Consider the following 23,114-nt stretch of genomic DNA (forward strand, 5'->3'; position numbering starts at 1 on the left):
GGCTCATACCTCTGACACTTAACTATTCAGGTGGTCTAAGATCTGAAGACCATGTTTCAAAGCCAGCCCAGGCAGTCCATACTCCAGTTAACTTCCAGAAAATTGGAAGTGGCACTGTGCCTCCAAGGGGCAGAGTAGAGTGCTAAGCCTTGAGCAGAGCTCAGGGACAGCACCGAGTTCAGGCTACAGACCCAGGGAGAAAAAAAAAGGCAACATCCACATAAACATCTTTTAATAACTGGGACATAAACCTCACCATGCAGGAAATGGCCAGACAGTATACTTTGCACCCAGGGGCCCAGCTAGTGGCGTAGCGTATTCCTGTGACCCCAGCTACCCAAGCCAACAAGGGCAGCTAGCCAGTGGCAATCGTACCAGGAACTGATAGCAAAGGGCAATGTATCCTTTACACGCCAGCACACAAACCCAAGTTCATCCCGGAGGCACTCAGCACTGGCGAACGGGACTTGGCCACAACAGCAGAAACCAGCCGCAGGGCGTCCCTGCATCATCTCTGGAAAATGAAAACAGATGATGGTTGGCCATCTGTGGCTCAGGCCTGTAATCCTGGCTGTTCAGGAGTCTGAAATCTGAAAGCCAAGCCTAGGCAACCAAGTGCTAGCCTGGGGAAGTGGCTCAAGTAGTAAAGCACTAGCTGTGAGCTAGCAAGCCAAGCATGGACCAGACCAGGGCTTTTCTGGAACCAGGAAGTAACTTTTCAGGTGATTCAGTCGTAGGACAAGGCTTGGCTGTGAGCAATTCTTTGTGCACTCTGCTCCACATCTCAAGGGTCCCCCCCTCCCCCAGCAGTTATGCTGCCAGGTGTTTTCTCATGTCTCCCCTAACCACACCAAGCTATGCTTCTCTGGGAACACTGCCACATCCCATGCTTCCATTTTGGCTGTGAAATGTTAGGCTATAAACCATTCTTAGTGCTCACTGGCTTCTGAACACTGAGCGTAGAAATAGCCACTTGCTCTTTGCCCCGACGTCACAGGTGCAGCATGGCAGCTGTGCCTGTGGTGCTGGCGCGTGCGGGACAGCATCTGCAGGGCAGTTGCTCATACCAGCCGCAGCCAGCCTCTTCTCACCTGGACTAGGCCAGCTGGTGGCCACCATTTTGGCCTTGACTTGCACTGTAAGCAGACATAATCACCTTTCTCCCTGAAATAGAGAACAGCCAATCAGGGTACAGCACTCTTACTCACGGGACACGCTCCTGTGGAGGATGAATAGCCGGGAGCCACGGCTGCACCTCTCCACCTCATAACTTCTATTAGCTGGTTAAGGATCAGACAGCAGCCAGGAGAAACATTAGGACAATCTCACAAATCCTCATTTTTTAACTGTGGTGGGGGCAGAACCACCATTCCTGATGGTCACTGGAAGATTACAAAGTCCGCAGCTCACTGCCTTGGCAGTGCTCAGCAGTGTGACTACTACCTTCCTAGAGAAAGGAACTTGCCCTATTACCCTTGGAACAGCCTGGTCAGAGTGGGGCCGATCACGCCCTGCTTTCTCAGGGAGTGAACCCTGCAGGCTTCTATTTTCAGCAAGTTAAACCATACGTTCTTTCACCTCTTCTGGCGACTGCAGCAAGGACACACAATCAGGTGTCAGGCTACTAATCATTCAGATGTTCACAGGTTAGAACACTGAGCGTAGACATAGCCTCTCTGCTCTCTGCCACCTGTGGACACACGTGTGACACCGCAGCCACACCTGCAACGCCTCTAGGGGCAGCATTACGGTGAAGTCACCCATGCTTTCAAACACCAACTTACCCACGATGTCAACATCCCCATCTCCTTACAGATGCCTAGTTTCCTCTGAAAATCCTGTACAGGTCAAGGCTAGTCCATAGTGGGACCCTGCAAACGGTTCCAGAGGGCTGCTCGGTCATGTCTGGAATCTCAGCTGATGCCAGATGGGGCAGAAAAGTCTCTTAGGAGGTTGAGATCTGAGGATCGCGGTTCAAAGCCAGCCCCGGCAGGAAGGTCCATGAGACTTATCTCCAATTAATCACTAGAAAACCGGAAGTGGCGCTGTGGCTCAAGTGGTAGAGCGCTAGCCTTGAGCTGAAGAGCTGATGGACAGCGCCCAGGCCCCGAGTTCAAGCCCCACGACTGACCAAAAACAGGGTGATTACCTCCAATGAACGAGCGAAAAGCGGTGCGCGGCGCTGTGGCTCAAGTGGCACCTCACTAGCGCGGGTCGAGAGCGTGCCAGGCCGTGCAAGCCCGCGTCCGACTCCGCGCGCGGGCGGGCGCCCGCCGCTCGGACCCGCGCAGGCGCGCACACGGGCGGGCGCCCCGGCCGCTCGGACCCGCGCAGGCGCGCACACGGGCGGGCGCCCCGGCCGCTCGGACCCGCGCAGGCGCGCACACGGGCGGGCGCCCCGGCCGCTCGGACCCGCGCAGGCGCGCACACGGGCGGGCGCCACGCTCGGCGAGGGGCGCGGGAGCCGCGCCCGCTCGGGCAGCGCCGCCGCCGGCCGAGCAGCGCCATCTTTGCCGCCGGCGAGCGGGAGCGCGAAGCCACGACAGCCATCGCCGCCGCAAAGAGGGCGCGAAAGTCGGCAGGGCTGCTTTTATATAGGGGTCGACGGCGGCCCGCCAGGGACAAGTTCCTCCAGGACGCAGCTACGCCATCCAGCGGCTCGGCGCGTCCGGGCGGTGCGAGCCCGCGCGCGTGCGCACTACCGCCCTCCGGAGCCCAAGCTCCAGGCCACGGCTCGGTGGGGAGGGACGTGGGGCGGGGCGGGGGGGGGACGTGGGGCGGGGCGGGGCGGGGCCGTCCTGCCCGCGTGCGCGCACCTACCACAAACAGTCTGCCCGGCCACACAACCGAGGATCTTGTTCGAGATGGGTTCCTTTAAAAAGTGAGGGTTCGGGGGCTGGGCAGGTGGCTCAGTGGTGGAGCGCTTGCCTCGCATGCAGGAGGCCCTGGGTTCGATTCCTCAGCTTCACCTAAGCAGAAGAAGCCGGAAGCGGCGCTGTCTCTCAGTGGCAGAGCGCTCGCCTGGAGACTCGACCGGCAAGAAACAAAAAAAAAAAGTGAGGGTTTCTTTGCATAGACTGTGAAGTTTCTACCATCTGAGGTTCTTAGGATTTTCTGGAAGTACTCTGCCTCATCGCACTGGCCAGGGCTTCCGCTGGTATTGCAGCAGCCTTCTTTCATTTCAGTCCCTCCTGAAGTCTGCTGCAGAATACCCTTGGTGAATGTTCATTTCAGTTTTTGTCTTTGCATCCAGAATATTTGATTCTAGTCCATCATTTTTTTTTTTCCGGTCATAGGTCTTCAACTGGGTGCCTGGGTGCTGTCCTTGAACCTCTTTTTGTTCACGGTGAGCACTCTACCACTAGAGCCAAGGACCACTTCCAGCTTTTTCTGAGTAGTTTGTTGGAGATAAGAGTCTCAAGAACTTTTCTGCCCAGGCTGGCTTTGAACCATGATCCTTAGATCTTAGTCTCCAGAGATGGATGCTAGGATTACAGGTGTGAGCCACTGGCAACTGGCCTGTCCAGGCAATTGACAAGAGAGGAGCCCTGGTGTTGTTGGGAGCTATGTAAATGAAGCCAAGCCAGCAACCACCAGATGTCCCTGGGTAAAGCTCCCCTCAGAGGAGAGCAAGCACAGGGTGACTTTGTGGGCGGCTCATTCTGAGAAATACCCCTGCACTTTTGCTGGTAAGCAGATGTTTTAGCTTCTGTACTCTGCTTGGTTTGCCAGATGCTAGGAAATTGGGGGAGCTCCACAGATACACCCTTCCCCCCCCACTTGTCACTACACAAGGCTGCTTCTGCGTTCCCAATATCTAGGAGTGTTCCCAGTAGGTTGCAATTAGCTGCTAATTCCCTTTTGCTGCTAATAAATTAGCTCTTAAGAAAGATTTGTTTATGAGTCCCTCTGTTCCCTAGGGATCCTTGACCTCATTACAGTTTCTATCTCTTCCACCCCCCCCCACCCCCCCACCCCCCACCCTCCCCGTCGGTAGTGGGGCCTGAACTCTGGGCCTGGGCGCTGTCCCTCAGATCTTCAGCTGTAGACTAGCGCTCTACCACTTGACCCTCAGCCCCACTTCTGGCTTTTTCTGCTTATATGGTGCTGAGGAATTGAACCCAGGGCCTCATGAATGCAAAGCAAGCTCTCTACCACTGAGCCACCTTCCCAGCCCTGAGTTTCTATCTTCTTATTGGAATCCTCATGGCTGGAATGCCCTCCTCCTGACTTTGGGAAGGCTCTCCCATGCACCTGGCACAGGGGTAGAAGTGCTCTGCACAGGAGAAAGGTTAGCATGCAGGACGGCAGGGGAAGAGAGTCCTGTGGAGCCCACAGCACAAGGTGGTGACCTGCATCAGAGTCAAAGCTGCCGGACAAGACAGAGAGGGCCGAGCCAGGGGCCGGGAGAGCACCACACCCACTGCTCTGTGAAGAAGCACCAAGAACATTATCATCATGGAGGGGGAGACTCTGAGGGCAGGCCAATGTGTTCAAAGCCAAGTACCATTCTGACACTAGGAGAGGATGGCGGGTCAATGATTCTGCATGTGCATGGATTTGGGGTCAAGGCAAAAGGACACATGGACTTGGCCACACTGTCATCTTGATAACAGAGGGGATTGTGGGTAAAGATGCAGAGAAGGTTCTGCATGTAGCAAGCAGAACAGATTTGACGGTGTCCTGAGTGGGAGGTCAGTGGAGGGTAGGCTGTGTCCTGGGCCACTCTAGCCTGCGTGTGCTGAGCCCCTGGCCACCCAGCCAAGGGGAGACGTCTGCACATGCTGTGCTTAAGTGCTTCCCTTTCTCTTCCAGGGAAGGAGGAGGAAGCCGGCTCCACGCTTGATCTTGGCGCTCTGCAGGGAGGTCCATTTCTGGAGCAGAAAGTGGCTGTTGGCCAAAGGCTTCATGGCTTAATACACATGCACGCCATCAGGGGTCCTCAGCTCTGGTGGAAGAGGGACACAGCCCAAGTCAGCAGGAATGACAGGGACTCGGACACACCAAGCATCTGAGAAGCTCCTACACACCAGACCAGGCGTCAGGCAGGATGCTGCCCTCCCTGGGATCTAGTTCCAGGGGCACCAAGGGCCTGGGATGCCTGCCCGGGAACAGTCTCTGCTGAAACCTATCCTGTCTTGCTCAGAAAAGATCTTGGGACTCTGGCTGGACCAGCTCCTCCTGGAGGGGCACAAGGGATTCCCATTGCACTCACTGCGGCCTCGAGGATCCGGACCTCCTGGCACAGCCGGCTGTCCAGAATGCACAGCACCTGCGGGGAGCACTGTCCTGCTGAGCACCAGGAGGGCTCCAAGGAGCCCCATGGGGCAGGCCTGGACCCAGGCCCTCTGCACACATGCATTCCAGGGCCTCCACCCAGTGAGGCCCCAGCACTCAGCAGACCTTGCCGTTCCTGCAGGCTGTTCCTCCTCCCGGTCCCTCTGGCCACGAGTCTCCTTTCAACTACGTCTACCCTGCACTCACCTCCTGCCCACATTCTTGTTTCTCACCCACCATCATTAGCCTGGCTAGGCCTCTCACTTCCTTTCCGGGAAGAAGGGAACCCATGCGGCTTTCACCAGGAGAAGGGTGCAGGAAACTAGCAAAGGCTTGATGACAGGCCAGCGGCAATCAATGCTGATCATCCCCACCAAGCACCTGATGGGTTTTAGCTCATGGCAAAGACCACAGAGCAGTGAAACCATGGGCAGAAGCCTTGACGATCCGGTACATAGGAACTCTAACTCTGTCTCTGTCTCTGTCTCTGTCTCTCTTGCTTTTGTCATTCTGTCCATCTGTCTCTCTGCTCCCCCACCTCAATCTTTCTGTCTCACTCCCATGTTTCTGTCTCTCATCCTCCTAAAGACATTGGCCACTCTCCACTACATGTGAGCAACAACACAGAAGCAGAGAAGATGGTCAGCGAGGTCTCCTTAGCTCTCTCTGGGCCTTGATTCTGTTCTGAATCCTCTTTCCACAACACTGACTCAGCTCACAAAGGTGTGCTTTTGCTGTCACTAGCATGGATTCATCACAGGACCCTGGTGGACCACTTTTGGATTCCTGAGTAGGGAAGGGTACCTTTCTTCAATGCTCTGGGGACAACTTGATGGAGGCTAGACAAGTACTTTTCATTGAGTTGCACCCCAGTGTGAGGTTCTTTCTGAAGCCATGTTCCCCCTTGGAGCAGACAGAGTGTCTTCTGGGGAGGGATGCGGCCCCTGGCCCATAGCACTGCATGCTCTGCCCTCTGCACTGATGCTGTCTCTGCGCTGCCTGTTCCCTCTGCGGGCAGGCCAGGTGGGAGGGCAGGGCAGTGCCAGGGCAGGCAGGTCCAGGGTTGCTGGGGCCGTGCTGGGACCTGGAGCATCCAGTGTCCTCTTGGTGGCTCAGTGCCACCCTTCTGCTGCTGTCCCCGCATCCGGGCCTGTGGGCATGCCCACCCAGCCTGCTCTGCCATCTCCCTGGCTGTCTGCCTCTGACTCACTTTGATCCTCTGACACCATCTGGACCAGCTCCCAGTCTTCTGCCCAGTCCTCTGGCACCTCTGTTGTTTGTGGGTTTTAATTTTTATTTTTGAAAATTCTTTATTGTGCTTAAGTGATTACATAATTTCACAATTGTCACAATATTGTGGGATAGTAATGCTTAGTTAAAGTCACAAACACATGCTTTCGTGGGGCAAATCGTGGTCTATAAAGTTTATGAGTTCTATGAGCTTTGACAATAGTTATTTCTTCCACATGGGGTGATATGTACATTCCTTTCCTTTTGCATAGTGTCAGCTGTTCCCTCTTTCCCACTCCTTCCCTCCCTTCCATCCCTGCCATTGAGTTGCTTAGTTTGTTTTGGTCAGTGTCCAGTGCAGCTGATGGGTCCCACTGTCATATGTTTTCCCCTGATTCCCTCTAGTTCTGTGTCTTCCTCCTAGTTTCCTTCCGGTGTGCACCATATTTACTATATATGTGATCAGCAGCTATTTAGTAGTGATTCAGAGAGGTCGAGCTCCTTTGTTTTTCAGGTTTTGTTAACCTTGTCCTATCACCTTACATTTTGGATTTAACATCCACTTATCAGGGAGACCATGTGCCGTTTGTCTCTCTGTTCTTGGCTGACCTCACTCAACATGATTTCTTCTAGTTCCATCCATTTCCCTGCAAATGCCATTATTTTGTCCTGTCTAATGGCTGCATAATATCCCATTGTGTATAGATACCACAATTTTGGGTCCATTCATCTGTAATGGGACATCTGGGTTGTTTCCATAGCCTGGCTATTGTGAACAGTGCTGCAGTGAACATGGAGGTGCATGTGTCCTTGTATCCTGGTTGCTGTTGTTCACGATAGATGCCTAGGAGTGGTATGGCTGGGTCATAGGGGAGGTCAATAGTTAGCTTTCTGAGGACCCTCCAGACTGCTTTCTAAAGTGGTTGTATAAGGGTACATTCCCACTAGTACTGTAATAGGGTTCCTCTTTCTCTGCATCCCCTCCAGCATTTGTCGTTGGCTGACTTTAGGATGTGGGCCATTCTGACTGGGGTAAGGTGGTATCTCAGGGTTGTCTTTATTTGCATTTCCTTCACAACCAGGGATGGTGAACATTTCCTCATGTGTTTCTTTGCAATTTTTATATTTTATTTTTTTATTAGGGGAGGGGAAGGGGAGGGGAGGGGAAAGGGAAGAGAGGGGAAGGTAAGGGGAAATGGGGGGGAAGGGGAAGGGAAGGGGAAGGAGAGGGAGAGAGAAATTTCTTTTTTGTTTTTTGTTTTTGGGTTCAGTCGTGGGGCCTGAACTCTGGGCCTGGGTGCTGTCCCTCAGCTCTTCAGCTCAAGGCTAGCACTCTACCACTTGAGCCACAGCACCACTTCCGGCTTTTTTCTTTTTGCTTATGTGGTGCTGAGGAATCGAACCCAGGGCCTCAGGCATGCAAGGCAAGCGCTCTACCACTGAGCCACCTTCCCAGCCCCTTCTTTGCAATTTTTATCTCTTCTTCTGAGAAGTCTCTCTTTAGTTCCCTTGCCCATTTAGTAACTGATTTGTTGGGTTTGGGAGGGATTTGTTTCTTGAGTTAGGATATTAACCCCTTGTCTGATATATTGCTGGTAAATATTTTTTCTCAGGTGGCTAGGAAAAGACATAGCTTGGTTTCTATGTCTTTAGCTGTGCAGAAACTTTTTATTTTAAGGTAGTCCCATTTGTCGAGTCTCTCCCATTTGTTGTGACCCTTGAACTCTGTTCAGGAAGTTCCTTCCTGTGCCTATAAGTTCGAGTGTCTCTCCTACTCTGTCCTGCAGTAGTTTCATAGTTTCAGGTTTGATATTAAGTTCTTTAATCCATTTTGAGTTGATGCTAGTGCATGGTGACAGGCTGGGGTCCACTTTTAGTTTTCTGCATGGGGCCATCCAGTTTTCCCAGCACCAGTAGTTGAAGAGGCTGTGGTTCTTCCACTGTACGTCTTTGGCTCCTTTGTCAAATATCAGCTGACTGTAGGCATGTGGTTTTATTTCTGGATCTTCTATTCCATTGGTCTTTGGGTCTGTGTTTGTGCCAGTACCAGGCTGTCTTTGTTATTATGCCTCTATAGTACAGTTTAAAGTCTGGCATTGAAATTCCTCCCAAGGGGTCTTTTTTGCCTAGAATTGTTTTGGCTATCCTAGGTATTTTGTTGTTCCATATGAATTTTGGACTGTTTTCTGTATTTCAGTAACGTATGTCTTTGGGATTTTAATAGGAATTGCATTGAATTTGTATATAAATTTTGGCAGTATGGCCATTTTCACTACATTAAGTCTGACTATTCAAGAGCATGGAATGTCTTTCCATTTCCCGGTGTCTTCTGTAATTTCTTTCTGTAAGTTTTTATAGTTTTCATTAAATAGTTCTTTTACATCTTTGCTTAGGTTAATTCCTAAATATTTTAGGGGGGGGGTTATTGTGAATGGGGTTGCTTCCTTTATGTCCCTTTCTGCTTCTACATTGTTGGTGTACAGGAAGGTGACTTTTTTTTTTTTTTTTGTAGGTCGTGGAACTTGAACTCTGGGCCTGGGCGCTGTCCCTCAGCTCTTCAGCTCAAGGCTGAGCGCTCTACCACTTGAGCTACACGCCACTTCCGGTTTTCTGGTGGTTTATTGGAGATAGGAGTCTCGCGGTCTCTCCTGCCCGGGCTGGTTTTGAACCGTGATCCTCAGATCTCAGCCTCCTGAGTAGCTAGGATTACAGGCCTGAGCCACCAGCGCCCAGCAAGGTGACTGATTTTTGTGGGTTGATTTTGTATCCTGCTACTTTGCCGAGGTATAAGTTCTAAGAGTTTGGGGGTGGAGTTTTGGGGATCAGGAAGGTATAGTATCATGCCATCTGCGAAAAGTGATAGTTTAACTTCGTCCTTCCCTGTGCAGATCCCTTTAATGTCTTTTTCTTGCCTTATTGCTCTGGCTAAGGATTTCAGGACTATATTGAAGAGGAGTGGAGACAGTGGGCATCCTTGGCTTGTTCCTGACTTTAGGAGAATTGGTTGTAGTATTTCCCCATTGAGTATAATATTGGCTATTGGTCTGTGGTATATGGCTTTTATTGTTTGAAGGAATGTTCCTTCTATTCCTATTTCCTCCAGAGCTTTTAACAGGAATGAATGTTGTATCTTTATCTTATCAAAAGCCTTTTCTGCATCAATGGAGATAATGATGTAGTTCTTGACCTTAGATCTGTTGATGTGTTGGATTACATATGTTAAACCATCCCTAAATTTTTGGCTACTTGGGCATAGAATATGGTTTTTTTTTTTAATGTGTTTTTGGATTCTGTTAGCTAGAATTTTGTTAAGGATCTTTACATCTGTGTTCATCAAGGAGATTGTTCTGTAGTTCTCTTTTTTATTGGGTCTTTGCCTGGTTTGGAGGTGTGATATTGGTGGAATGAGTTTGGGATCGCTCCCTCTTTTTCTATCTCTCTGAAGAGATTGAGGAGTATGGGTATTAATTTTTCTTCACAGGTCCTACAGAATTCTGTTGTGAATCCATCTGGTCCTGGGCTTTTCCTTGTTGGAAGACTTCTGATTGTTTCCCTGTATCTCATTGTAAGATATTGGCTTCTTTTTATTATTTCTTCTTTGCTCAGTTTGGCAACTTGTATTTCCCTAAAAATGTATCCATTTCTGCTAGGTTTTCTTTCTTAATATAGCATTTTTTTATTTTTGGGTCTGGTTGTGGGGCCTGAACTCTGGGCCTGGGTGCTGTCCTTCAGCTCTTCAGCTCAGGGCTAGCGCTCTACCACTTGAGCCACAGCGCCACTTCTGGCTTTTTGCTTATGTGGTGCTGAGGAATCGAACCCAGGGCCTCAGGCATGCACAGCAAGTGCTCTACCACTAAGCCACCTTCCCAGCCCAAGTGAATGTAGCATTTGAAAATAGTTCTTTATAATTGTTTGAATGTCAGGTATTTGTTGTGATTTTTCCCATGGCATCCCTAATCTTGTTGATTTGGGTTTTCTCTCTCCTTTTCTTAATCTTGCCAAAGGATCATCATTATATTTTTTCAAAAAAGCAGCTTTGTTCTATTAATTTTATTTATAATTTTTCTATTCTCTATCCTGTTAATTACAGCTTTTAATTTGGTTATGTGGCTCCATCTAGTAACTTTAGGTTCCATTTTCTCCTGTTTTTCTAGCAGCTTTAAATTGCAACATGAGATTATTTTCTTGATGTGGGCACTGAGGGTGATAAATTTGCCCCTCGGGACTGCTTTACTGTGTCCCACAGGCTTCTTTGTGATGTGTCTTCATTTTCATTGAAATGTAGGAACTTTTTAATTTCTTCTTTAATTTCTTCTGTTGCCCAGGTGTTGCTTAGAAGTGTGCTGTTCAATTTCCATGTATTTGAGTAATTTCTACGGTATGCTTTATTATTAAAAACTAGCTTGATTCCACTGTGGTTGGATGGGAAACAGAGCATAATGTCAATCTCCTTATATTTGCTTAAGTTCCTTATATGAACTATGATATGGTCTATTTTGGAGAAAGTTCCATGATCTGCTGAGAAGAACGTGTACTGTGTCATTTTAGGACGAAAAACTTTGTAGATGTCAGTTAGTTCTGCTTGAAATATGGCCTCACTTAATTTGGTAGCTTCTCTGCCAATCCTCTGGTTGGTAGACTTGTCCTTTGGTGAGAGTGGGGTAAGAGTCTCCTAGTATTATCATATTTGGATCTGTTTTATTCTGTAAGTTTGAGAGTATTTGCTTACCATATTTGGGTGTTCCAATGTTTGGGGAGAATAAGTTGATAATGATAACACCCTAATCTTGGATTGTTCCCTGTATTAATATGTGCTGTCCTTCCATGTCTTTTTGTATTGATTTTAATGAAAAGTTTATTTTGTCAGATATCAGGATAATTACTCCTGCTTTCTTACTGGGGGCATTTGCTTGGTAGATCTTTCTCCAACCCTTCACTCTGAGTTTATTTGTATGTTTGGCTGAAAGGTGGGTCTTCTGAAGGTAACAGATGGATGGGTCTTGTTTTTGGATCCAATCTGCAGTTCTTTTGCTTTTGATTGGTGAATTCAGCCTGTTAATATGTATGGTTATTATAGAGAGATGCATTGTGTTTCCTGTCATTTCCTGTTTTCTTAAGTTTTCCTTTTGTCCTTTCCTCCTGTGCTAACTAACTTGGAAGTCTAGCAATACCTGTCTGATGAGGATCTCTGTTCCTGATTGCTTTCTTCAGGTTGTGTTCCCCTTCTTGGTATTCTTTGTAATGCTGCTTTATTGTTTATGAATTCATTTATTTCTCTTTAGTATTGAACATTTTAGTTTCTCCATCGAATGTGAATGCTAGTTTTGCTGAGTATATCAGCATGGACTGGCAGTTATTGGTTCTCAGGGCCCGGATCATACTTTCCCAGGCCTTTCTTGCATTCAGTGACTGTGTGGAGAGATCTGCAGTGATTCGAATATTTTTCCATTGTAATGTAGCTCCTTCTTTCTTTTTCCAGCATGCAAGATGGTTTCTTTATTTTTCAGATCTATCATTTTTACTATAAGGTGCCTAGAAGTGTTTCTCCTGGGATCCTGCTTGTTCGGTGTTCTATATGCTTCTGTTATGTAGGTAAGATGTTCTCTTTTAAGTTGGGTGAATTTTCATTGATAATCTTGCTGAATTAGGTGTTGCATTCCCTTGCTTTGATATTCCTCACCTTCATCCTCTCCAATTATACAAAGATTAAATTTCTTGGCACTGTCTGCTTGCTCTTGGATTTCCCTTTGGCATAATTTAAGTGATTTTTTCCAGATCTGTGACTTTTTTTTTCCAGTTGCTGCATTTTGTCTTCCATATCTGACACACTCAATTCCATTTTGTTCACTCTGTTAACTGTGGCTTCCATTGTGGTTTGCATGGAGGAAATTTATCCATTTATGGATTCTATGTTGGTTCTCAGAGTGTTAATCTCACCTCTTAGTGAGGTGTGTACTGCATCTATTTTTGCATGCATCTCCTGTTTGAAATCCTGCATCTCTTTTGATATTTTGTTTCTGTGTTCTTTAAATTTCTGATCTCTTTAATTCTTGAGTCATTGCCTACAGCATCTCTTGAATTCAGCATTTTTCTTCCATTCCTGCTTTGCTTCCACTGGGGCTCTCCTCTGAGTGGCTTTGGGGGTAGCTTGCTATCCTTTAATTTTTCTCTTTTATTTTCGCATGGGGATTCAGGGATTGTTGGAGGCTAATTGAAATTTTGTTTTGGTCAATAGATGGCTGTGTTTGCTTGGTTCTGGGTTGTTTCCTGGATCAATTGAAGAAGCTCATTCTCAGTCCTGGGTTGGCTGAGAGAGTCTGTACCCCGTCTCAGTTCTGTTGGGGAGAGGCCGACCTCCAGCTGCTAGTCTGGGCTAGGGCTAGGGCTCTTGCTGTCTGCTGTAAATCACTGGCAGTGCCCACCTTTAGAAGGACTGAGCAGCATAGACTGCTTCTGTTTACTCCTAACAGGTGCTTTTGGCGAGATCTGATGTCTTGGATGTACTCTCCCAGTTGCTGGAGTCTGCTATGAGCTCCTGATTTTTTTTTTTTTTTTTGATTGGTCATGGTCCTGAACTCTGCGCTTGGGGGCTGTCCCTCAGCTCTTCAGCTCAAGGCTAGCACCCTACTATTTGAGCCACAGTGCCACTTCCAGCCCTTTCTGCTTATGTGGTACTGAGGAATAGGACCCAGGGCCTCATGCACACAAGGCAAGCACTCCACCTTAACAACCTGAGCTTCTGACTTATCAGGTGCCGGCGGCCTGAGTTGTCCAATCCCTGGCCTGGGATGTACGGGTCAGGTTCTGGCAGGGTTTGGGCTTCTGGTTCTCCTGCCCTGGACACACAGGACTTTTGCTGTCCTGGGCGCGATTCCCAGGGGGCGCAGTTCCCTGCTTTCCCCGCTCTGCTGAGGCTTGTGCTCAGCTTCTGACTTCAATCAGGAGGAGTTGATTGTGTTGCTCAGGCACCTGATCCCCAGGCCTGGTCCTGGCTCCTGGGCCCCCATCTGAGGCATGCCAGGTGGACCTGTGCTGCTGGGTATCCCACGAGGGTTATGCAGCCTGAAGTGCACAGTTCGGGTTCTTCTGCTGTTAGCTGTGGTGACCGACGGGTGCTGTTCCCGACTTGGGTGTTTAAACTCCCTCCCAGGGGCTCTCTTGATCTAGTCTGGCTGGCTGGATGTGCTCCACAAGCTGGTGGATCTCTCAAACAGTCCCCAGTTTTAGTGGGACCTGTAGTCCAGGTGTTGGGGCAGGGGCCTGAGTCAAGATCTGGGCCAGCTATGGTCTCCCTTGAGGGGGGATATGCTGTCACCTGTGGGGAACTCACCCTGCGCCCGTTGGGAACCCTCCAGCTCTTGTTTCTGTGCGATATAGGTGGCTGGTTGCTGTTGCAATCTGCAATCTGCCTCTGATTGAGAGGCTTGTGAGCTGGGCCAGGCGGTGGCGGCTCTGTGTCAGTGTTTCTCCTTTCTCGGCTTCTGTTGCTGCTGTCAGAGTCGGCTCGGTGGGCTGCACTGGCCTCTAGCCAAGTGGTGAGGGGAGGGTTTCAGTGCAGGTTCTGAGCACTGAGGTTTGTCTCTGTTTGCGCTCTCCGGATCAGCACCAGTCCCTTGAGGGGCTTCTGCACTGGCGTTCTGTGGGTGGACGCCTGTAGATCTGGGGTTCCCCCTGTGGGGCTGTGGAGCTGAGTGGCTTTGGTGGGATGCAGGCCCTCTGCTCAGCGGGTGACGGGTGGGTGAGGGGTCTTTGTGCAGGCTCCCAGGTCCGAGGTTTCTTTGTTTGCTGGGATCAGTGGGTCCAGCACCGGTATCTGGGCAATCTGCAGATGACCCCCTGCATCTCCGGGGTCTCCACATCCCCCGCTAGGCCAGGCTGGCCACGGTTTGGGGTGTCGCTGTGCTGCCAGCAAGAGTTGGGGCAGGGGTCTTCACTCTTTTCTGTTCTGAAATTCTTCCTTTTTTTTCTTTCTTTTTTGTTTTTCTCTGCCTCCTCTTTTTCTCTGGGTGTTCATCTTTCTGCTGTTGTCGGTTTCTTGGAGAAGTATAGTGTTGGGACTCAAATGTTCTTTTTGGTTAGACAGGGCTGTGGAGTTTCCCTCCTGTCCCGTCGCCATCTTGGTCCCCCTGCCAAGAGTGTTTCCATGGCCTGGAGGATGACGGCCCTCGTCTCCTCCTGGTTGGTCACCTGGGGCAGAATAGGAAAGAAACCATCAGGGCCAGTGTCCAGAGTGCCTGCCTTCCCACCAGTCAGTGCCAAGGATCCTCTGGAGCCCTCTCAGCGCTCGGCAGAGGCATCACACATGGCGCCATGGGGCTGTGTGCACTCTTCCTTGCTGAGCGAGGGCTCTGGGAGGTAAGGATGGGCCTGGTCCTGGACTAGTCCCAGCCCCATTCTCCTCAGCCGTGTGCCACCTCCTCCCAGCTGGGATCCCGCTCAGCTCTGGTTTCTCCGGGCTCACAGAATCCATGTGCATGGCCAAAGGACACACACCAGACTCTCCCCAACCCCAAGGGAGGGAAGAGGCCCAGAGCCCGGGAGCAGTGCCTCCTAGCAGCCAGGCCCGCTCTGGGCTGGAGGCTGCAGGGGTGGAGGACACGGCTGCAGCCTTGTCCAGCTGCCCTGAGGCTCTGAGCAGACACAGCCTCCCTGCTGGGGTCTAATCACAGTCTTTGTGGCTGGTGGCCGGGAGGGGACTGAGCAGGACAGTGTGGCCTGGACTCTCCCTGAGGAAGCATGAGGAAGGAGAGGCTACAGATGATTCGGGCACCCTGGAGGGCTTGCAAGAGGAAAGAGGCTTCTCCACTGGGCCAGTTCCCTGGCGAGCTGATTCTGTGGTTTCTGGCTTGAGCACCACCCAGACTCCACTGTTCTGATTCACTCCCAGGCCACCAGGTGGTGCTGGCCAGGTTGGTCCAACCACCATTCCATTGGGAACACAGCCTACTAAGCAGCCTCCTGCCTGGGTCACCCATTCCCTCCCAGGAAATCCACTTCCTTCCTAGCTAAGCCCCTGCTCCATACACCAGTCTCAGGGCATCCTTCTTTCAGGGAAAGTGAGGAGGTCCGAGGTGGACTCTGCCTGTCCCGGGCCAGGACCTCATCTCCCGTCTCCCCGTTTCTCCCCCTCAGGGCTGCTCAGGGGGCCCAGTCTGTGGTTGGACTGAGATTCTGGTCTGGGAACTGGAAACACTACTCTGTACCTGCTGCCCTACCTCCTGCCTGCTGGCCTGCTTCCTGCTTGCCTGCCTGCCGCCATGCCTCCCTGCCTCCCTGCCTGCCTCCACTCCCTCAAGCCTGCCTGCTTGCCTGCCGGCCTGCTTCCTTCCAGCCTGCCTGCCAGCATGACTCCCTGTCTGCCTGCCTCCCTGCCTCCCTGCCTGCCTGCATGTCTCACTGTGTCCTGGTACAGACCTGAGCGCTGCCTTCTGTCTGCCGCATGCTGTGTTCTTCACACACACCCCCACCTACAGGGGGGGACCCTGGAGGAGGGAAGGGAAAGGACATGGGCTGTGTCCTGGCTGGTTGAGGACTCCAGGGACCGGCCAGCTGCCTTACTTACGAGGATGCTTTGGTACACATGTTCTGTGTGCTCAGGCAGGCTCACCCTGAAGACCCTGGAGTCTCCCAGCTGCTGCTCACACAGAGGCCCAGGGCAGCCGCTGCTGCCCACTTGCAAGCCCAGCTCTGTCTGTGTCCTGTGCTGGCATTGGCTGTGTCTGAAGCTGAAGGGAAGGCTGGGCTGCTGCACGTCTCGGGCGTCCCCGATGTGCCCAGAGTTCACGAAGGGTCGCAGGCCCTGACTGCAGGGACAGCCTCGACAGCTGGGTGCCCCAGCCAGGAAGGCAGCGCTAGGGCCTTCCCGAGTCTTGGTGAGTGAGCAGGCGCTGGACTTCCTGGGCCCCTTGGTTGCCTGTCGAGTGGACAGGGTGGGATAGGCCAGAAGGGCAGGCTGGCACCTCTTCTTGTTCTTGGGAGGATTGTCCCTCAAGGCTCCTGTGGAGGGGCAGGGGGAGCAGGACTGCCCATGTGGAGCAGGACAGCGCCCTTGGTGCTGCTGTCTGAGGATCCTGCAGTGAGGTTCACTTTGCTGGCTGAGCCACGCTTGACCTCACCGTCCTGCCCAGGGAGCTGTCCCACATGCCACCCACACCCACCCTGCCTGGCCATGGGACCTACTCTCTCTTCCCATTGCACGCATGCACACAGCCCAGCTGGTAGGACTGACTAGATCTCCAGGCAGCTCCCCACCCACCCTGTCCTGTCTGGCAGCTGCCACTGCATTTCCTCAACGCCATTCTTTCCTAAAATGCAGAAGAAAAATAGAGTTAGAATGGGGCCCTTCTTCCCTTCTGACCTCAGGCCAAGCCCTCCTCTGGCCAGGAGATCCCCCGTTCATACACGGGAGCAGGGCCCCTTTCAGGGGAGCCCTGGGCACCCGGAGTGAGGTCAGGTTCAGGGACTGTGTGGTCTAACCCCTCTGAGGCTAGGAGGGAGGTTGTGGCTTCAGGTGAAAAGGCCTCTCTTGGGCCACAGGTTGCTTGTCGTGGGAAAGCCTGGCTTGTCTTCGTCCCCGTCCCCGGGTCCTGCCTGGGGAGACTTGAAGGTCCAGCTGGGCTCTTTGTGCACAGGGCCAGGCAGGCAGCCCTGGGCGGCACCTGGCCAGAGGGGGTGAGGACTGAGTGTGAAATGACCTTGAGGCTGTCAGGAGGACCAGAGCTCAGGACTCCCAGGGGACTTTCTTCATCACCGGGCCCCATCTGGCCTGGCTACTCACCTCCTGCCCGTCCTGATATGCTGCATCCAGCATCCTGAGGACCACTATGAAGATGCCCAGGTAGGCAACGATGCCTTGGTCAGCACCTGTTGGTGTAGGTGGGGGATGGGCAAAGGCCAGGGCTCACCCCTGTCCCAGTCCCCAGGGCTTCTCAGCCAGCCCTCAGCCACACAGGGCTTTCCATGGCACAGTGCACTGGGGAAATTTGGGCCACCTCTGTCCAGTGCTCCTTCCCGCTGCCTGGGACTGCAAACGGCCCCAGGTCCAATCCTAGTCTGGCCTATGCAGATCCCAAAGTGACCTAGGCCACCTCTGCCCACCCCCTCCTCTACACCCTGCCAAGCTCTGCTCTGCTGCCTCCACTTCCTCCTTCCCCACTGCCAGCCAGCTAGCTCCCCAGGCTCCTCTGTGCCCAGGTGAGAATCCTCCCTATCTTTGGGCCCCGTTGGGAGTGAGGTTGAAGGTAAACAGAGCCAGGCCAGGCTGTGCCTCCTCTCTCTCAGGCAAGCTGGCCTAGGTGCTAGTCACTCACCGTCTTTTGTAACCTCCTGGGACTTGGATTGAGCTGATTCTCCTTCTCAGCACAAATGCAAGTCTCCTGCCAGGAGGGAGGCTGGAGTTGGCAAGGGCTCTGTCCTGTCTCCTTTCTACTGCCAGTGTCTTCCCCTTGAGACTGACATGGCTGCTGGGCTGAGCCCCAGAGCCCACCCCTGGGCCGGCCATGTCTAGCCTAGGCTCTGCTCCAGCACTCACTGCTGTGGGATCTCACCTGGGGAGCTGCCCTCCCCTCTGCCTGCTTCCTCACCCGCAAGCTTTGCCTGAAGGGGCTGGGGAAACCTGGGTCTCTTGCCAGCCTGTCTCCAAGTTTCTCTGTCTGCCTGCCTGTCTGCTTGTGTGCCGCCCTACCTCCAAGCCGTCCTGCCTCCCTGCCTGCCTGTCTCCAAGCGTCTCTGCCTGCCTACCCGCCTCCCTGCTGCTATGCCTGTGTGCCTCCCTGCCTCCAGAACACCCTGCCTGCCTGCCTGTGACCAGGTGCACCCTGAGCCCTGCCTGCTCCCTGACGCATGCTGTGGTGTTCATTCCCCACAGGGGCGGCGCAGAGCGGGAAGGGAAAAGACTTGGAAGAGGCCACAGGGCTGTGTCCTGGCTGGGTGAGGATTCCAGGGAACCCCCACTGCCGACTCACCAGAATGCTTTGGTACACGTTTCCTGTGTGCTCATTCAGGCTCATCCTGAAGACTGGAGTCTCCCATCTGCTGCTCACACAGAGGCCACAGACAGCCGCTGCTCTTCACTCCCAATCCCCAGCTCTGGCTGTGGCTTGTTCTGGTCCTGGCTGTGTCTGAGGTTGAAGAGAAGGCTGGGCTGCTGCGCGTCACGGGCATCCCCAATGTGCCCAGAGTTCACAGGGCGTTGCCGACCCTGACATACAGTGACCGCCTCGTCACCGGCTTGGTGTCCCAGCCAGGAAAGCAGCTCTAGGGCCTTCCAGAGTCTTGGTAAGTGAGCAGACGCTGGACTTTCTGTGCCCCTTGGTTGCCACTCTAGTGAACGAGGGGGGCGGATAGGCCAGAGGGGCAGGCTGGCACCTCGTGCTGCTCTTGGGAGGATTTCCCTCGAGGCTCCTGTGGAGGGGCAGCGGGAGCTGGACTGCCCTTCTGGACAAGGACAGCGCCCTTGGCGCTCCTGTCAGAGGCTCCTTCAGTGGGGTCCACGCTGCTGCCGCCGCCGCTAGTAGATCCCCACGTGAGCAGCTCTGTGATGGGGGCTGGGAACTACCACTGAAAATAAGGTCAGGCTTGTGTGGGTGTGGCTTCAGGAAAGGCTGACTTCCAGGAGGGAACGTCCCAGGACACCCAAGCTCCTGCTCTCCAATTCCAGCAAGCCTTCTGCTCCCGTCTAGGATCTTGGGCCATCACCACTTTCCCAAACCCGACCCCTGCCTCAGGATGCATCCCACACACACGCCAGGGGAGGACAGTGAGGCCCAGAGAGGCTGCTGAGCCCAGCCACAGGGCTGCTGACAGTGCACAAGTCAGCATCAGCTGTCGGCTGCTGCGTCCCAGCCCAGCGTCTTCCCTGGCCTCTGCCCTCCAGGCCCCAGCCACTTACTGCTTCCAGCCTTCCCAAAGCCTGAGCGCTTCTTGCCAGGAAGGCTGCTACTGTCAGTCTGCCTCTGGGGCTTTAGTGCACAGGACAGCGTGTGGCTAAGACAAGAGGTGGAGTCAGGTGACCAAGTGCTGTGCTCACGTCCCTGCCAGAGTCGGCCTGAACTTGAGAGCCTGGCGACCACCCCACATCAGGATGCCCAGAGACTCTATGGGGTCCCACACACAGGAACACGCCTCAGGCCTTCAGTACTGCATCCCAGGGCAGGCCCCGCTCTTGCCCCAGTGTCTGCCAACCCACCTGGCATCCTTGCTCAGCCACTCCAGGCCCCTGAACCAGGCAAGAAAGGCCTCATCGGCTCCAAGGTGACAATAGTTGCAATGGTGTTGCAGCATCTTCCGAAGCTCCATGACTCATTCTCCTGGCCAGGGAGAGCACCAGGGCAGGGACAGGGCTGGGCTGGCCTGCGCAGGGCTAGGCTGGCTGGGGAGGGACCCACCTCCTCTGCGTGCTCTGCCACCCAAGCCTCCACTGAGGACCCCCAGGCCTCTGCGGGATCTCACAGCCGTGGCCTCACCGTCCTGCCCAGGGAGCTGTCCCATGTGGCACCCTGCCTGGGGTGGGAACTTCTCTCTCTACCCATTGCTGCCACTCACCTTCATACATTTCCTCAACACCATTCTTTCCTAAGAGGCAGATTGCAGTGGAGTTAGAATGAGGCCCCTCTTCCCTTACTCCTCTGGCCAGCCCTCCTCTGGTCAGGGGATCCCGCCTGCATACGCGGAGCAGGGCCCCTTTCAGAGGAGCCCTGGGCTCCCGGATTGAGGTCAGGTTCAGGAATGTGTGGTCTAACCCCTCTGAGCCTAGGAGGGAGGTTGTAGCTTCAGGTGAAAAGGCCTCTCTTGTGCCACAGGTTGCTTATCTTGTAAAAGTCTGTTTGTCTTGGTCCCCGCATCCTCCCGGGGGAGAATTGAAGGCCCAGCTGGGCTCTGTGTTCACAGCACCGAGGGCAGGCAGCCCTGGGCAGCACCTGGTCAGAGGGGTTGATGACTAACTAGGAGGATGGCCTTGGAGCTCTCAGGGGGGCCAGAGCTCAGGACTCCCAGGGGACTTTCTCCTGGAGCACCAGGCCCCATCTGGCCCTGGCTACTCACATCCTGGACATCCTGATACACAGCGTCCAACAACATGATGTCCATCAGGAAGATGCCCAGGTAGGCAAGGATGCCCTCCTGTCCCATCGCCATCTTGGTCCCCCTGCCAAGAGTGTTTCCATGGCCTGGAGGATGACGGCCCTCGTCTCCTCCTGGTTGGTCACCTGGGGCAGAATAGGAAAGAAACCATCAGGGCCAGTGTCCAGAGTGCCTGCCTTCCCACCAGTCAGTGCCAAGGATCCTCTGGAGCCCTCTCAGCGCTCGGCAGAGGAGTCACACATGGCGCCGTGGGGCTGTGTGCACTCTTCCTTACCTCTGGGAGGTAAGGATGGGCCTGGTCCTGGACTAGTCCCAGCCCCGCTCTCCTCAGCCGTGTGCCACCTCCTCCCAGCCGGGATCCCGCTCAGCTCTGGTGTCTCCGGGCTCACAGAATCCCTGCGTCCTCTGTGGAAGGACTTGAAGGCCCAGCTGGGCTCTGTGTGCACAGCGCGAAGGGCAGGCAGCTCTGGGCGGCACCTGGCCAGAGGGAGTGAGGACTGAGTGTGAAATGACCTTAGGGCATCAGAAGGGCCAGAGTTCAAGACTCCGAGGGGACTTTCTTCATCACCAGGCCCCATCTGGGCCTGCCTACTCACCTCCTGGACGTCCTGATATGCTGTGTCCAGCATCCTGAGATCCATTAGAAAGATGCCCAGGTAGGCAATGATGCTGTGGTCAGCACCTGTTGGTTTAGGTGGAGGATGGGCAAAGGCCAGGGCCCACCCCTCTCCCAGTCCCCAGGGCTTCTCAGCCAGCCCTCAGCCACACAGGGCTTTCCATGGCACAGTGTCCTGGGAAACTTTGGGCCACCTCTGTCCATAGCTCCTTCCCGCTGCCTGGGACTGCAAACGGCCCCAGGTCAAATCCTCGACCGGCCTTGGCAGATACCAAAGTGACCTAGACCACCTCTGCCCACCCCCGTCCTCTAGACTCTGCCAAGCTCTGCTCTGCTGCCTCTACTTCCTCCTTCCCCACTGCCAGCCAGCTAGCTCCCCAGGCTCCTCCTCTGCCCAGGTGAGAGTCCTCCCTCTCCATGGACACCAATGGGAGTGAGGCTGAAGGTGTATGGTGCCAGGCCAGGCTGTGCCTCTTCTCTCTCAGGCAACCTGGCCTAGGTGCTAGTCACTCACCATGTTTGTAAACCCTGGACCCTGCTTTGAGCTGGTTCTCCTACTCAGCAAACATGCCAGTCTGCCAGGATGGAGGCTGGTGTTGGCAAGGGCTCTGTCCTGTCCTCCTTTCAACTACCAGTGTCTTCCCATTGAGACTGATGTGACAGCTGGGCCAAGCCCCAGAGAATATCCCTGGGCAGGCCAAGTCTAGCCTAGGCTTTGCTCCAGCACTCACTGCTGTGGGATCTCACCTGGGGACTTGGCTTCCCCTCTGCCTGCTTCCTCATCTGTAAGCTTTGCCCGAAGGGGCTGGAGAACCTGGGGTCTCCTGCCTGACTCCATGCCTCCCTGCCTGCCTGCTTCCTCCCTGCCTGCCTCTCTGCCTCCCTGCCAGGCTGCCTAAGGTCAGGTGCAGCCCTGAGCCTTGCCTGCTCCCTGAGGCATGCTGTGTTCTTCACCCCCCACGGCAGGACCCTGGAAGAGGGCAGGGAAAAGACTTGGAAGACATCACAGGGCTGTGTCCCGGCTGGTTGAGGACTCCAGGGAACCCCCACTGCCGACTCACCAGGATGCTTTGGTACACGTTTCCTGTGTGCTCAGGCAGGCTCATCCTGATGACCCTGGAGTCTCCCAACTGCTGTTCTCACAGAGACCCCAGACAGCCCCTGTGTCCCACTCGCAAGCCCAGCTCTGTCTGTGTCTTGTGCTGGCCTTGTCTGTGTCTGAGGCGAAGGGAAGGCTGGGCCACTGCCCGTCACGGGCATCCTCGATGTGCCCAGAGTTCACAGGGCGTCGCAGGCCCTGACCTACAGGGACAGCCTCGTCAGCTGGGTGCCCCAGCCAGGAAGGCAGCGCTAGGGCCTTCCAGAGGCTTGGTGAGTGAGCAGGCTGTGGATTTCCTGGGCCCCTTGGTTGCCCCTCCAGTGGAGAAGGTGGGATAGGCCAGAGGGGCAGGCTGGCACCTCGTCCTGCTCTTGGGAGGATTGTCCATCGAGGCTCCTGAGGAAGGGCAGGGGGAGCTGGCCTGCCCTTCTGGACAAGGACAGAGGCTGTGGTCTGAGGCTCCCTCAGTGGGGTCTGCGCTGTTGCCACCCCTGCTGCTGCTGCTGCTACTGGCTGAGCCCTGCTTGAGCTGCTCCCGTGATGTGGGCTGGGAGCTGCCACTGCAAATAAGGTCAGGGTTGTGGGGGTGGTGGCTTCCGGAAAGGCTGACTTCCTGGAGGGAACACCCGAAGATACCCCAACTCCTGCTCCCCAATTCCTGCAAGCCTGCTGCTCCCATCTAGGATCTTGGACCATCTCCACTTTCCCAAACCTGACCCCTCCTGAGGGATGGATCCCACACACACGCCAGGGGAGGACAGTGAGGCCCAGAGAGCCGAGGCCGCTGAGCCCAGCCACAGGGCTGCTGTCAGC

General features: G+C 53.9%; 1 long non-coding RNA gene and 2 other non-coding genes across 4 annotated transcripts; all 3 read right to left on the bottom strand.

Annotated features, from left to right (window-relative positions):
- Positions 1-215: 215 nt before the first annotated feature.
- On the bottom strand, positions 216-2,308 carry LOC138822313 (uncharacterized). Of its 2 annotated transcripts, XR_011370398.1 has the most exons (4): positions 2,150-2,308; positions 1,785-2,025; positions 1,092-1,164; positions 216-514 (listed from the first exon to the last, which is right to left on the bottom strand). It is a non-coding gene; the product is annotated as an uncharacterized lncRNA (long non-coding RNA). The 2 variants fall into 2 exon arrangements; XR_011370397.1 differs by lacking the exon at positions 2,150-2,308 and having other exon boundaries at positions 1,785-2,143.
- On the bottom strand, positions 907-1,044 carry LOC138822366 (small nucleolar RNA SNORA43). Its single transcript, XR_011370407.1, has one exon. It is a non-coding gene; the product is annotated as a small nucleolar RNA SNORA43 (small nucleolar RNA).
- Positions 1,613-1,744, bottom strand: LOC138822367 (small nucleolar RNA SNORA17). The gene has a single exon (XR_011370408.1). It is a non-coding gene; the product is annotated as a small nucleolar RNA SNORA17 (small nucleolar RNA).
- Positions 2,309-23,114: the final 20,806 nt, after the last annotated feature.

Source organism: Dipodomys merriami, unplaced genomic scaffold (genome assembly GCF_024711535.1).
Source record: "Dipodomys merriami isolate MVZ:Mamm:240054 unplaced genomic scaffold, mDipMer1.0.p SCAF_11, whole genome shotgun sequence".
Lineage (NCBI taxonomy): Eukaryota > Metazoa > Chordata > Mammalia > Rodentia > Heteromyidae > Dipodomys > Dipodomys merriami.